Consider the following 15,837-nt stretch of genomic DNA (forward strand, 5'->3'; position numbering starts at 1 on the left):
CCGGCTGCGAGGCGCGGGGCGGGGCGGAGACTGCGCGGCGCAGGCGCAGTGCTGGGCTTCTCCCGGGTCCCCAGACAGCTGGAGGAGATAAACAGAGCAGGCGGAGGGAGGGGAGTGCGTGTGAGAGCGCGCGAGGGAGTGTGAGTGTGTGTGAGCGCGGGTGTGAGACGGTGCGCAGGGGCGGGCGGAGGCGCTGTCCGGCCCCGGCCAGGCGCCGGGCGGAGAGCATGGGAAGGGGCTAGAGCTGCTGGGCCGCCCAGCCCTCTCCCCGGATCCGCGCCCCCCCCCGCTCCCGGGAGAGGGGCCGGGCCCCCCGACCGACATGGGCTCCTGAAGTTGCGCCGCCGCCGGTCCTGGGAAGAGGCCTGACAGGTACGGGGAGCCGCCGCCCCCTGCCCTCCGCGGGCGCCGAGGCGAGGACTGGCCCCGCAGCCCGGCACACGGGCCCCTCGCTCGGGGCCGGCCCCAGCGCTGCCGGCCCGGGGGCCTGAGCTCGCCCGCCGCGGGGCTCCGGGGGTCCCGAGAAGGGTTCAGGCCTCGCCGGCGCGGAGGGCAGAGTGGGCCGGGGCGGGGTGGGCACGGAGGGCCGGCCGGGACGTCGGGGAAGGCTCGGAGTCCGGAGAGGCTCTGCCGCGGGAGAGGGGGAAGGCGTCCCATCACGGGACTTTTTGCGGAGTTTTTGTTTGACAACTGATCTGGCGCGGATTCTCCGGGAGGACGGGGCAGGTGGAAGTGCCGAGAGGGCACCATTTACCTGGTCTATTCTCTTAGTTCCTTTCCTTTTCCTTTTCCTTTTCCTTTTCCTTTTCCTTTCTTTCTGTTCGTGTGTTCTCTCTCTCTCTCTCTCTCTCTCTCTCTCTCTCTCTCTCTCTCTCCCCCTTTCGTCGTGTGTTCGGGTCCAGGCTTCTGGCAGCCGCAGATGCCTTCAGTGACCCATCCTGGCACCGAACTGAACTCTGCCAAGGCTTTCCCACCAGGCGACTCTCTCGCCGGTACAAAGGGCCTTCACTTGGGACGGGGCGGGCTATTCACTAGTCACTTAAAAGAGTAAATAGAAAGTGTGGGTAGAAGAGAGGCTGCGAATCTGCAGGGTCCGACTCTTGTTCCCGAAATCTGCAGTGGACGCCCCTTTGCCTGCCAGGTGGCATCGGCTTAGTGCCCTCGCCTGCTCTGCGGGTGTACCAGGGTCTCTACAGAAAGGTTTGGGGACTTCGGATTAATGCCTGGCAGCCTCATTTGACTATTTCCCCCCAACTCCTTTTCTTCGGTGACTTCCTTTAGCTTCCCGAGGTAGCGGCGGAGCAACTTGAAAGTTTCCCAGTGAGTGCAGAAGCCTGGCAGGTTGGCGGTAGCTTCCCCATTCTTCCCAGGTGAAGTGACAGTTAAGAGTTTCCTTTTAGCAAAGCCTGAAACAGATTTGAGAAGAAAACTATTCTGAGGGCATGTCTTGACTTAGAGACATTATGAAATCCCCACGTAGGGCACAGGTACTCCCAGTGGCCTGCGCTGAGCTTTTCTGTGCCTTACAGTCCTGAGCGGTCAGTCTCTGTTCACTAGGAGAAGGAACTACTTAAGGCTATTTCTGGTTTGCGTTCTGCCTTATTCTTCCTTGTAATTTTTATGCACTTACTTATTTTACTCCTCACCTAAGGATATGTTTTTTCTTGATCCTAGAGAGAGGGGGAGGGAGGGAGGGAGAGAGAGAGAGAGAGAGAGAAGAGAAACATGGATGTGAGAGAGAAACATTGATTAATTGCCTCCTGTACCCGTCCTGACCCAGGATGGAACCTGCAACCTGGGTATGTGCCCTGACTGGGAATCAAACCTGCAATTCTCCAGTGCACAGATCTATACTCTAACCCAGTGGTTGGCAAACTGCGGCTCGGCAAACCACAGCTCGCGAGCCACATGCGGCTCTTTGGCCCCTTGAATGTGGCTCTTCCACAAAATACCGACTTCTGCACATGGGCCATGAAGTTTCAATCGCACTGTACATGTGCACCCGCATGTGGTGTTTTGTGGAAGAGCCACACTCAAGGGGCCAAAGAGCCACATGTGGCTCGCGAGCCGCAGTTTGCCGACCACGGCTCTAACCAACCGAGCCACACCAGCCAGGGCTGTAATTTCTATATTTTTTAGGGATTTAATTGAATCTTGGCTGTTGATAGATCCTCTAGGACAGACTAAGGGTAACTGTTAGGGTTCCTTTGGGCTGAGTCTGAGACTAACAGTGGATTTCTTCATTACAGATTATGGTGTTTCATTGGCAGGCAGGAATTACCTCTTCTGCCATAGTTTGTGATCATGCTGCTTTAATAATTCTGGGGTCCAGCTATCCTTCCTTCTTTTGACCTATTTGGGGGCACTTATGTTCAAGTCACACCTCAATTTGTAATAGCAGTGCTTTGGGTCAACACTGCAGAATAATTGAACAACAATTCATATTTCTGCCTGGGATTCCTTCCCTTGGGATTACTGACAGAAAGTTAATATGTGTAGAGTATGGTGATGGTATTAACATTTCCGATTTGCCAGTTTTGAGTTTTAGAGTGATCACACAGCTGACAATTTTTCTAGCGGGAAGAAAGTCAGTATTGACTCCTGGGACATCCTGTGAAGGGTATTTTCACACACCTGAACTTCAGGATCTTAAAGGATATAACTGAAGGTCCCCACTAAACATCTGTGGATCTGGAGGGGCCAACTACTGGGAAGATGTAGAACTGTGACTTTAATTATTTTTATTTTCTTCTCTCCTTTCTGAATTAGGAAATGTGGCTCACAGGTGGCATCCTGGGTTTCAGAGAGGAAGTAATAGACAGCATGTAAATGGTGATATTACCTTTTCTTTGGTTTAATGATACATCCCGTTTTTATCTTTCTTCATCCTCCCCTTTCCAGATTCTCCACTGCATCTTTGGGCTGCCATTGCAGATGGCCCACATAGCTCCTAGGCTGTGCTTTCTTCTCAGGCAGCTCTTCAAAACCCAAGCCCTGCCAGTTGCCATCAGAAACCAGTCCCTTGGTGTTATGTTTAACTCTGATTTACTTTGAGAGAGATATACTAGTTGACATACATCCTAAAAAGTGACTGCTATTTGTTTGGTTCTGTCCTAAGTAGTGTTCTTACTTTAACTAATTTAACCCTCATGACTGCCCTGTGAGGTGAAAATCATTTTCTGCATTATACATATGAAGATAACAGGTTCAGCCCTAGCCAGTTTGGCTCAGTGGATAGAGCATCGGCTTGTGGACCGAAGGGCCCCAGGTTTGATTCCAGTCAAGGGCATGTACCTTGGTTGCAGGCTCCTCCCCGGCCCAGGGCCTGGTCAGGGCTCTTGCAGGAGGCTTTGATATTTCTCTGTCTTTCCCTCTCTCTTCCACTATCTCTCAAAATCAATGGAAAAATGTCCTCGGGTGAGTACTAACAACAAAAAACACAAAAAAAGATACAGCTTCAGAGATTTTAAATAACTTGCTTAAGGTCACACAGCTAGTAAGGGGAAGGCTCAGAATTCAAACCCAGATCTGTCACTTCTAGGCCTGTGACACATGAGGAAGAGCTGAAAGGACCAAAGCTAGAGTCTGGGAAACATGATACCTGCCTTCAGATACCTGAAGATCTGTCACGTGGAAAGGGAACTGGACTTTCTCTGTGTGATTCTGGAAGGCAGAACTAGGATCAAAGGATGGAAATTCCAAGAGGGGAGGCAGCTTGATAGGAGAGAATTTGGCTTTCCAAAAGTAAAATGGGCTGCCTTATGAGGGAGTGAGTTACCCACTATTGGAGGTATTCAAGGAGAGGCCTTGCCACTTCTTATCATGGATATAGTAGAGAAGTTCATATTTATGTTGGTAATTGGACTAAGTGATCTTTTAGTACTCTGAATTCTGTTATGTGAAAATTATGTCAAAGTCCCATTCTTTTGATCTGTAAAAAACCAATACTTTGTGCCAGGCACTTGCTAGACACTTTTCCTATAATATCTCATTTAATCCTCAGGTATTGTTATCCCCACTTTACAAATGAGGAAACTGAGATTCCAGAAAATTTAAAAAATATATACTGGAGGTTACATAGCAAGTAGTAGTAGGCTGGTTTGGTTTGGTTTTGTTTTAAACAGGGCTGATATTTGAGCCTATGTCTGCACTTTCTTAAATGTGTGACCTAGGGTCAATCCTGTGTCCTCTCTGAGCTAGTTTTCTTTGTGAAATGAGACTTGTGACAGCACCCACTTTACAATGGGCTTATGAGGACTAAGTGATGTAATATATGCTTTTCACTAGACCTCACTGGTTGCCCTCAAGACTCTAGTCTTGGGAGTAAAGGGATACTTTGGTTTCTTCAGGGTGAATTCAGACCTGACTGAAACCCTGAGAACTCTGGAGTAATAGCTGCCGACTCCTCGAAGGGCTTTGTGGCATTAGTGACTAATACCTTAAAAACTTGAGGCCTGAATAAGAAGATTCAAGCCCTAGCCGGTTTGTTTCAGTGGACAGAGCGTCAGCCTGCGGACTGAAGGGCCCCGGGTTCGATTCTGGCCAAGGGCACATGCCTGGGTTGGGGCTTGGTACTCAGTAGGAGGCCTGCAGGAGGCAGCCAATCAATGATTCTCTCTCATCATTGATGTTTCTATCTCTCTCTCCCTTTCCCTTCTTCTCTGAAATCAATAAAAATATATTTTTTAAAAAAAGGAGGAGGATTCAGTCAACAGGTTGGAGTATAGGAGTTAGTGCCAGAGGCCTTGTAGAAAGAAAATTCTCACCCTACTCTACAGTCAGAATCAGGGATCACTGTTTGCATTTTTAATTTAAAGTCTTACTTTAGGATGAGCAAGGTCACAATTGTTAGAGCTGTGATAGAACTAGATGCCAAGAATAATAACCCTTAATCTCCCTGTAGCCATCTGGGGAGGTATTAAACCCATTTCTTGGGATTCGGGAGCACAGAACAGGATCAGACCTATATAGAGGCTCTTCGGAGGCAGTGTTAGGATCAGGACCATGGTAGAATTTCGTCCTTGTTTATAACCTCCAGATTCTATTTTCAGATAGCATAGAACTGTGCTTATACTAGAACTTTTTATTTTTGAAAAATATTTTATTGATTTCAGACAGGAAGGGAGAGGGAGAGAGAAACATCAATGTTGAGAGAGAATCACTGATAGGCTGCCTCCTGCATGCCCCCTACTGAGGATCTAGCAACCTGGGCATGTGTCCTTGACTGGAATTGAACCTGGGACCCTGCAGTCCACAGGCTGACGCTCTATCTACTGAGCCACACCAGCTAGGGCTATCCCAGAATCTTTTAGAGAGCCTTTCAGGCATTTCTGGTCAGGTAACTTCATAAGTTGAGGCCTGTTCGGGTGCTGATGACTTACCTGTTCCCTCTTGAGTCAGACATCTGTATGTAACACAGCTATAACTGAAATAGAAGGAAGCATTTCCACATTGATTGGCTTAATGTCCCTTGACCTTTCTGCTAGGAGTAAAGTTAGAGGGTGAAACTTCAAAGGCTTCCTTATGAGAAATACTTTGAGTCATAGCAGGGTAAAGAAGGCAAAATCCAAGACTGTGGATGCTCATAAAAACAGTGAGAGAAGACAGCATTATCAAAATATGCTCCCTTTTCTCTTTCTGTTCTCTTCTACTATCAGAAGGTAATTGTGGCCCTAGAAGGCAGGAGAATTAGCTGTGATCACTGAAAAGCAAACTTCTGAAAACATCAAGGAAATTAATTTCACAAAGCTCACATGGCAAAACAGAACCTGTTCAGGCAGAGAAGACATCAAGGTTAGTTTTCATCCAGAGTCTCCCACAAATGAAAGATTTCTCAGGATGGACTTCCACCTAAAAAGCTTCTGTCAGCCGCATATGGACACCTCTTTTGAGCCTGGAGCCTCAAAGATGTCAAAGAACTTTTCCAAACACGCTTTGCTGATAGGCCTATCCTACAGAGCACACCTTTTTTAGATGCTGTCCTTGTGCCAACTTAGTCAATGACCCTGAAATGTACTCTCTCTTTTTTTAATTTAAATTCTTTATTGTTTAAAGTATTACATATATCTTTTTCCCCCATTGACCTCTCACTGGCTGCTCCCACCCCCCAACACATGCCCTCACCTGCTTACTGTCAGTGTCCATTAGTTATTAGTTATGTGTATATGCATGCATATAAGTCCTTTTGTTTATCTCTTACTCCCCCTCCCCTGCCTTCCCTCTGAGGTTGGATGGTCTGTTCGATGCTTCTCTGTCTCTGGATCTATTTTGTTCATCAGTTTATATTGTTCATTATATTCCACAAATGAGTGAGATCACGTGATATTTATCTTTCTCTGACTGGCTTATTTCACTTAGCATAATGCTCTCCAGAACCATCCATGCTGTTGCAAATGGTAAGAATTCCTTTTTTACAGCAGCGTAGTATTCCATTGTGCAGATGTACCACAGTTTTTTAATCCACTCATCTGCTGATGGGCACTTAGGCTGTTTCCAAATCTTAGCTACTGTAAATTGTGCTGCTGTGAACATAGGGGTGCATATATCCTTTCTGATTGGTGTTTATCTGAAATGCTCTCTTAACACTTGGATTGCGGGAAACGAGTTAAGTCGGCTCGCGTGAATTGCGCGTACTCCGCGGGAGCCGTCTTAACTCGGTTCATATAGATTTGCGGTGGAGTGCGGGAAACGTGTAAACTCGGGCCGATTGTAACTGCGTATTACCAAATATTTGTTTGTTTGCCGTTCACAAAGATACCTACCTGCGTATGCGAACCGTTTCATACCCATTGGGGTAATAGGTATCATAAAAATCCCTTGTAAGTAGAGAACACTTTATGGCACTGGTCGAGTACAATACCGTTAGGGTACCAATGTATTGTTTTCTCATTTTGTAACCGATATCCCTGGATATCTCACCATGCAAAGAGAAATCAAATGAGATATGTTTTGTTTTGATTTATTATGAAAATTTTATTTTAAACTTTAAAAATATGTGTATATTTTTAGGTAATAAGTATTTTTTGGGTTTTTCGTATTTAGTTTATATATATCGAATTATTTATGTACTGAATAGATAAAAAAATGTCTGTGATTGAATAAATTTTCATTTTTTACACAAGAAACTGAAAATTTCATTTCAATCGAACCCATACTTCAAAAGATATAGGCATTTTAAACTAACTCTGATTTTGCGCGGGAAACCTAAATAATTGCCCGCGCCATCTTATATTTTGGCGGGAAATTCACCCGACACCGTAGTGTTTATTGTGTTTGAGACCAGCAGAGTCAAGGTGATTGTGATTCCTTAGCTTAACCCTAACGAATGGTAGGAGGCAAAATGTCTTTTATGCAAGACTACTTGGACATGGCCTGATTACAGATGGGAATAGTAACTTTTTTTAATGGCCAACAGTATGGGTCCTGCAATTAAACTGTCCAGTTTGACTCTTCATTTAATGACTCTAACTTTGGGCAAATGACCTTCTCTATGCCTCAGATCCTTCATCTGTAAAATGAGGATAATAATAGTACCTGTCTCATAGGGTTGTTATGAGTAGTAGTCAGATGACACTTGTAAAATGCTTAGACTGTTCAATAAATATTTACCAGGCTCAGTGGCAGGTATTTTATATGTATGGCTCTTCCACTTCTTATCACTCTGCAAAGGTAGGCATTACTATCTCTGTTTTACAGATTAGGAAACCCAGGTTTAGAAATGCTGTCACATAGAAAGTAGGTAGCAGAACTGGAATTGGAACCTTAGGTGTCTCAGACTCCACAGCCCAACTCATTTTATTTTATTTTGCTAGTTCCAATGAGCTTTAGGCATCGGAAGTGCATTTATCTTTCTTTACCATAGGAATGCTCCAACAGGAAAACCACCACAAATAGTGAAAGGAAACGTGCATACATCTTTTGCATAATTCATAATGTTGAAAAGGGGTCAGTTGTCACTCCTGCTTAGGGCAATTCCCTGCTGTGGGAGGCAGCATGCCCAGAGGAAAGATGGGAGTTCAAGCTCCACTCCCTACTACTACCTAGCAGTGTGTCCTTAGAATCAGGAGAGTGGCATTGAAAGGGGTTTTGTAGCTCATCTCCTAGTCTACCTCCCATTTTACAGATGGGAAAATGGGCTAGCAAAGTGAAATGCCTCACTGCGGGTCATACAGCCAGTGAGAGGCAAAGCCTGGCCTGGAGCACAGACTGTAGATGCCAGTCCAGTACTTCTTCCTCAGCACCACATAACATTGTGCTTCAGTTCTCCCTAGTTAAATGGGGATGATAATAGCTTCCTCACAGGATTGTTGTAGAGTTCAAATTAAAAGCATGACCCAAAGTACTCTGATAGGTATAAAACACTACATGTATGTAAGGTAGTCGTGCTATTATTCAGTAAGTATTTATTGGCACCCATTAAGCCCATATCACTCCTTGGAGACCTAAAAGGATCAATAGATGAATCAGATGAAGAGCTGGCCCTCAGGATGCTTTTAGTGTTTTAAGAAAGAAGCCACATAAATAACTACAGTTCAAGGTAGGAGTCACACAAAGAAAGGAAAGGGTAAAGACTAAATTTTCTTTTCATAAGTTGTGATTTTGCAGTAGAGAAAAGAGGAAAGGGTTTGGGGACTTCTTTATAATTGAGATATAATTCACATGTCATAAAATCTTTTAATGTATATAATTCTGCAGTTGATGTTTTTTTTTAAAATATTTTATTGATTTTTTACAGAGAGGAAGGGAGAGGGATAGAGAGTCAGAAACATCGATGAGAAACACCGATCAGCTGCCTCCTGCACACCTCCCACTAAGGATGTGCCCGTAACCAAGGCACATGCCCCCGACCGGAATTGTACCTGGGACCTTTCAGTCCGCAGGCCGACGCTCCAGCCACTGAGCCAAACCAGTCAGGGCAATTCTGCAGTTTTTAATATATTTACAAAGTGGTACAACCATCACCACTATCTAATTCCAGAACATTTTCATCACCTGCTCCCCATTACTCCCACCTTCTCCCTCAACCCTAGACAGCCACTGATCTTTCTGTCTCTGTAGCTTTATGTAAACTATTCTTGATATTTAATATAAATGGATTCATACAATATGTATCTTTTTGTGACTGGCTTCTTTCACTTAACAATGTTTTCAAGTTGTAGCATGAGTCAGAACTTCAGTCCTTTATATGGCTGAATAATATTCCATTACATAGATCAACCACATTTTATTTGTCCATTGATGGATATGGACTCTTGGGTTATTTCTACTTTTGGGCTATTATAAACAATGCTGCTGTGAACATTCATACGCAAGTCTTCATGTGGACAGGTTTTCATTTCTTTTGGGTATATATTTAGGAGTGGAATTTCTGGTTCATGTGGTAACTAACTTTATGTTTAACTTTAAAAAAAAAATTGATATCAGAGAGGAAGGGAGAGAGATATAGAATCATCAATGATGAGAGAGAATCATTGATCGGCTGCTTCCTGCATGCCCCACACTGGGAATTGAGCCGGATATTGAACCGTGACTTCTTAGTTCATAGGTTGATGCTCAACCACTGAACCACACCGGCCAGACTATGTTTAACTTTTTGAGAGGAAGTTGTTATTTTCCCTGAGAGAGAGAGAGAGAGAGAGACATTGATTTGTTGTTCTACTTATTTATGCATTCATTGATTGCTGCTTGTATGTCCTCTGACCAGAGATGAACTCACAACCTTGTCGTATCCAGTCGATGCTCTGATCATCTAAGCTACTGGCCAGGGCTAAGAGGAGGCTTTCTTTTTAAAAAATAGTTCAGAGAGAGGTAAGGAGAGAGAGAAACATCGATGTGAGAGTGCAGCATCAATAGACTGCCTCCTGCATGCCCCCTACTGGGGATCGAGCCTGAAACCTAGGAATCAAATCAGCAACCTCCTGGTGCACGGGATGATACCAAGCAGCTGAGCCACACCAGCCAGGTCAAGAGAAGCCTGCCTGCCTGCCTGCCTGCCTGCCTTCCTTATTATTATTATTATTATTATTATTATTATTATTATTTGCGTGGAATTACATCACTGTGTTGCTAAAGTCCCATTTCACTTAATCCAGTCCTGAAAGATGAGCAGCTGGGAATTTAGTAGAGCTAGAAGCAAAGCCAGCATCCATGCCAGCCCGACCAAAGTGGGTCTTTTATATATATTTAAAAGAAAAAGTCTCCATTCCATGGTGGAGCTGGGTCTGGGTCAGCATTAGGCTAGTTGCAGTCCATTAGTCCATTGTGTTGGGTCCACAGGTAAGAGGGATTGCTCAGTTGCAGGTTTGGTCCCTGGCCCTGGTCGGGATGTGTGCGGAGGTAACCAATTGATGCGTCCCTTTCACATTGACGGTTCTCTTAGAGCAGTGGTTCTCAACCTGTGGGTCGAGACCCCTTTGGGGGTCGAATGACCCTTTCACAGGGGTCGCCTAAGACCATCAGAAAACACATATATAATTACATATTGTTTTTGTGATTAACACTATGTTTTAATTATGTTCAATTTGTAACAATGAAAATACATCCTGCATATCAGATATTTACATGACAATTCATAACAGTAGCAAAATTACAGTTATGAAGTAGCAACGACAATAATTTTATGGTTGGGGGTCACCACAACATGAGGAACTGTATTAAAGGGTCGCGGCATTAGGAAGGTTGAGAACCACTGTCTTAGAGGAAGCTTTCTTAAACAATTTTTTTCTTAACGGAAATAATACTGTCACTCACACTTAGTAAATTATCCAGTTGTGTCATGTAATTCTCACAACAGCACTAACATAGGTACTATTATCTTCATGTAACAGGTGAAGTGTTTCTTGAACACTTGCCACATGTCAGGTATTGTACTGTTTTACAATGTATCATCTCATTAATGTTTCCAATAATCCTGAGATAGATATTAGTACATATACCTACATGGCAGGTTAAAAAAACAAAAACAAGAAAAAAACCAACCCAGGAACTTAAAGCAAAATAGTTTTGCCCAAGATCACACACCCTAGTGTGTAGTAGAGCCATATTCCAACTCGTGTTTTTTTCAGTCCAAAGCTGGTTCCTAACAGCTATTTTTATATTATTATAAAAGCAGCAAGTGTTTACAATACTTGGAAAATACATAGGAACAGAGAGAAAAAGACACCTGTTGTCCTACCAGAGAGCAAACATTTTGGTGCATATCCTGGTCAGGGTGTATGCAGGAGGCAACCAATTGATATGTTTCTCTCACATCGGTATTTCTCTCTGTCTTTCCCTCTCTTTTCCACTCTCTCTAAAAATCAATGGAAAAATATCCTCAGATGAGGATTAAAAAAAAAAAAAAGAAAATTGAAACTCAGAAGGGCTAAGTATTTTGTTTTGGAATGTACTCATTGACACAATGAGAAAGCTGGAATTCAGTAAGTATTTTAAGTCTGTTTCTCTTTCTGCCACATTATCCAGAGCCCGAACAAGGACATGGCACACGTGAAATAGGTGGTTCCTGATGTGTGTTTGGGATATTAGCATTCAATCCCTGGTTCCAGATGAGTACTTTCTCCAGGTGTACTTTTTTCTAAGGCTGGTTGAGCTCAGGCTATGTTACTGGTACCCTTTGTTATGAAGTAGATTAATTCCTCCAAATTGAATTGTTAATTGAATTTTATTTAATTATTTTTGTTGTTCATCCTCACCTGAGGATATTTTTCCCACTGATTTTATTTATTTTTTAAATTAAATCTTTATTGTTCAGATTATTACATTTGTTCCTCTTTCCCCCCCCCCCATAACTCCCCTTCTTCCAGCTCCCACCCCACCCTCCGCCCTCACTCCCCACCCACTGTCCTCATCCATAGGTGCACGATTTTTGTCCAGTCTCTTTCCGCATCTCCCACACCCCTTCCCCCCCGCAAGAATAATCAGTCCATTCCCTTTCTATGTCCCTGATTCTATTATAATCAACAGTTCATTCTGTTCCTCAGATTATTTATTCACTTGATTCTTAGATTCATTTGTTGATAGATGCATATTTGCTGTTCATAATTTGTATCTTTACCTTTTTCTTCTTCTTCCTCTTCTTAAAGGATACCTTTCAGCATTTCATATAATACTGGTTTGGTGGTGATGAACTCCTTTAGCTTTTCCTTATCTGTGAAGCTCTTTATCTGACCTTCAATTCTGAATGATAGCTTTGCTGGATAAAGTAATCTTGGTTGTAGGTTCTTGCTATTCATCACTTTGAATATTTCTTGCCACTCCCTTCTGGCCTGCAAAGTTTCTGTTGAGAAATCAGCTGACAGTCGTATGGGTATTCCCTTGTAGGTAACTGAGTTTCTTTCTCTTGCTGCTTTTAAGATTCTCTCTTTGTCTTTTGCTCTTGGCATTTTAATGATGATGTATCTTGGTGTGGTCCTCTTTGGATTCCTTTTGTTTGGGGTTCTCTGTGCTTCTTGGACCTGTAAGTCTATTTCTTTCACCAGGTGGGGGAAGTTTTCTGTCATTATTTCTTCAAGTAGGTTTTCAGTATCTTGCTGTCTCTCATCTTCTGGTACCCCTATAATTCTGATGTTGGTACGTTTGAAGCTGTCCCAGAGGCTCCTTACACTATCTTCGTATTTTCGGGGTTTTTTTTTTCATTTTGCTTTTCCGGTTGGGTGTTTTTGCTTCTTCGCATTTCAAATTTTCGACTTGATTCTTGCGCTCCTCTGGTCTGCTGTTGGGAGTCTGTATAATATTCTTTATTTCAGTCCGTGTATGCTTAATTTCTAGTTGGTTATTTATCACAGCATCGAGGGTCTCATTAGATTTCTTGTAGATCTCAATAAGTTTATCGGCGGCTTCTAGACAGTTCTTGAGAGACCTTAAAAGTGTGTTTCTGAACTCAATATCCTCCCTTGATAGTTTTGTCCTGTTTCTTTGTCTCCGCATTTTTTACGCTTTCTTGGTGCACCCCTTAGTGGTCTTTGTGCGCAGTCTTGTTGTAGTTAAGCCTTGATTGTTGTAGTTAATACTAGAGGGATTTGACCTCCAGGCCGACTGGCTGTGAGAATCAGCTGTGTCTGCAGTGGGAAAACTTCCGTCCTCCAGAGAGGTGCTAATCTAGCCTTTGCCTGAGGCTATCCAGCAATTGGCTCTGCGCAGGGCTTGGGTGGGTCGGGTCGCACGGGATCAACAGGGCGGGCAGAGGGAGCAGTTGTGGCTGCTCTCAGTCCCATTCCCAGAGGCTCTGCTTCTCAGAATCCCAGCAACCACTGCAAACCTCGGAGAGAAAGCTGCCCTCACATTCTGACCGATGCCAGACAATCCCGCTTCTCCCGTTTGAGTCTGAGTCCCTAGAGACTCGCCAGGATCTGGAGCTCAGAGTTTGAGACTCCTTCCTGATTGAAAACGACAACCGCGCCCTCCACCACCAGCCTGCTCCACGCGCACCTCCATACCTTTGTATTTTCCACACTGCGCCTCCTCTGAGCCTCGGTATGCTGTTCTCTTTCCTTCTAGTTGAAGAATCTCTCCTCAGCCAGCTTTCCTGTGGTTCTGGGTGATGTCCGTTCCATCTTTTAGTTGTATTTTTGAAGTGGTTGTTCGAGGCAGCAAACTCTGGTGTTTACCTATGCCGCCATCTTGATCCTCGGGGGACTCCACTGATTTTTTAAAAAATATTTTTTATTGATTTCAGAGAAGAAAGGAGAAGAAGGGAGGGAGGGAGAGAGGGAGGGAGAGAGAGAGAGAGAGAGAAAAGAAAGAAACATCAGTGATGAGAGAGAATCATTGATTGGCTGCCTCCTGCTGGGGATCGAGTCTGCCACCCGGGCATGTGCCCTGACTGGGAATTGAACCGTGACCTCCTGGTTTATAGGTCGATGCTCAACCACTGAGCCATGCTAGCCGGGCTCCATTGAGTTTTAGAAAAATTGGAAGGGAGGGACAGGGAGGAGAAGAAAGAGAGAGAGAAACATCAATTGGTTGCCCCCCCTAACTGGGGCCGGGGATCAGACCTGCAACCCAGGTACATACCCTTGACTGGGAATTGAACCCGAGACCCTTCAGTGTGTGCCCAGTGCTCTAACCACTGAGCAACAGGCCAGTGTGAATTTTATTTTCTTATTAGCTTCCTTTATAATAGCAGAGATATGTCGATGGGAGTCAGCTTCACAATAGCCTAAGTTACTAGTAAAAGTTTGTGGAAGGGATGGTGTTAACTGGTGACATGCAAGACATTTTAGAGCTCCAGGAATAGAATACCTTTTGGGAGGTGTAACATCTGCATCACAGCTCATATTTTCTTTATAATATTATGTCATATGTTTTCCTCTGTGCCTTAAGGTATTTTTATATTTTTCATATTTCCAGCTCCTAGCAACTGGCTTTCTTCTTTTTCCTTTTCCTTGAGTATCATCTAGAGCTGGCCTGCAATAGCCTAAGTTACAGCAGATATCATTCTTAAACCTTTGTACTCTAGCTAGAGAAAGTTGTTATTGAACTTTCATGTTCTGAAAACAAATTAACCCTCAATTTTATTAGAGCTTTAAGTGTTTAAGTAAGAGTATATTAAGTTAACTGTGCTTTCCTTAGAATGAAGACTACATATCAAAAGTTGCTTGTGATCTGTTGAAGTTCTCATTTTTTCATTAGTAATTTCCAAATTTTTTCTTGCTCTACTGTCAGATGTTTAGTTTGTTTCCCCCTAATCATTTTTGTACTTTCTTCTAAGATGTATGAGTAAAAAGCATAAGCAAGATGTAATGTCATTCCATGTTGTTCCTTTTGAATTTACTTTCCTAGTTATTAATTTTGGTCACTCAGTTAAGTTAGCCTTTCTCAGTCCCTCTGTGGAGCTCTGATTACAATAGCCTTGGTACCATTGATATTCAATTAATAACAACCGTATTGTGTGCTCTTGAAGACAAGGGTCTGTGTTTGGCTTGTTCTTTATTTTCAAAGTCTAGCACAGTACTTGGTACAGTGGGCATTGACAATTTTATTTTAATCCTTAATGTCACTTATTTCAGTCTTTTTGCCTCTTAGCAGCACTAACATTATGTACTTTGCTGGGCTAGAGATTGAAATCCCCTTGTAGTCCTTTTTAGTGTTTAATCATATATATACACATATGTATATATGTATGTATCTGTATATACTAATGGCCCAGTGCACAGATTCGTACACATTGAAAGGAAATTAATTAGAAGAAATATTTTAATATCGCTATTTGCCCTTTCTCTATAATAGAAGTATCAACCAAATTCACAATCAATGACAGATCAAAACACATGCGTGCGATTGGTGCCAGTGAGAGTTTTATATGTATCTCACATGCGCTAGTCAACGTTTATAATTAAATTGCCAGTGTGCATCATATGTACCAGCTGGTCAGTTGGTCGGTCGGATGGATGTACAGTCGATCACTTAGCCATATATATATATATATACATACACACACACACTAGTGACCCGGTGCATGGATTCGTGCACATTCAAAAGAAATTAATTAAAACGTGGCCGGTGGGGCAGGACTGGGCAAGATGGGCGGGACACGCCCTGGAGCCAACCTCCCACAGTCCCTCCCCGCCATCTGCGGAGTGAGCGGGGTTCCCTCCGGCAAGTGGGTCCCTCGGCCTGGCCTGCAGGGATTGGGCCAAAACTGGCTCTCCGACATCCCCCAAGGGGTCCTGGAGTGCAAGGGTGCACTCTGCAAAGTTGCTGTCTTACAGGGTGTGGAATGCAAAGGCAAGTGTGCAGTAAATCAGATTCAGGGCCAACAGTGCCCCAGCAACAACATAATCCACTGCTGAAGGTGGAATCGCATGGCCCTGCGAGGAATCGGGCTCCCTCCTCTCTAGT

General features: G+C 43.8%; 1 protein-coding gene across 2 annotated transcripts in view; it reads left to right on the top strand.

The window, feature by feature from the left end:
- Window positions 1-15,837, top strand: part of WDTC1 (WD and tetratricopeptide repeats 1) — a 55,762-nt gene continuing 39,925 nt past the window's right edge. For both annotated transcript variants that reach the window (XM_070404466.1, XM_070404467.1), the window contains exon 1: window positions 1-372. The gene's annotated coding sequence lies outside the window, so the exon portion shown is untranslated. The remainder of the gene's footprint in view (window positions 373-15,837) is intronic.

The sequence above is a fragment of the Myotis yumanensis genome, unplaced genomic scaffold (assembly GCF_028538775.1).
Source record: "Myotis yumanensis isolate MYYU_CA2020_CCGP unplaced genomic scaffold, mMyoYum1.0.hap1 SCAF_2, whole genome shotgun sequence".
NCBI lineage: Eukaryota > Metazoa > Chordata > Mammalia > Chiroptera > Vespertilionidae > Myotis > Myotis yumanensis.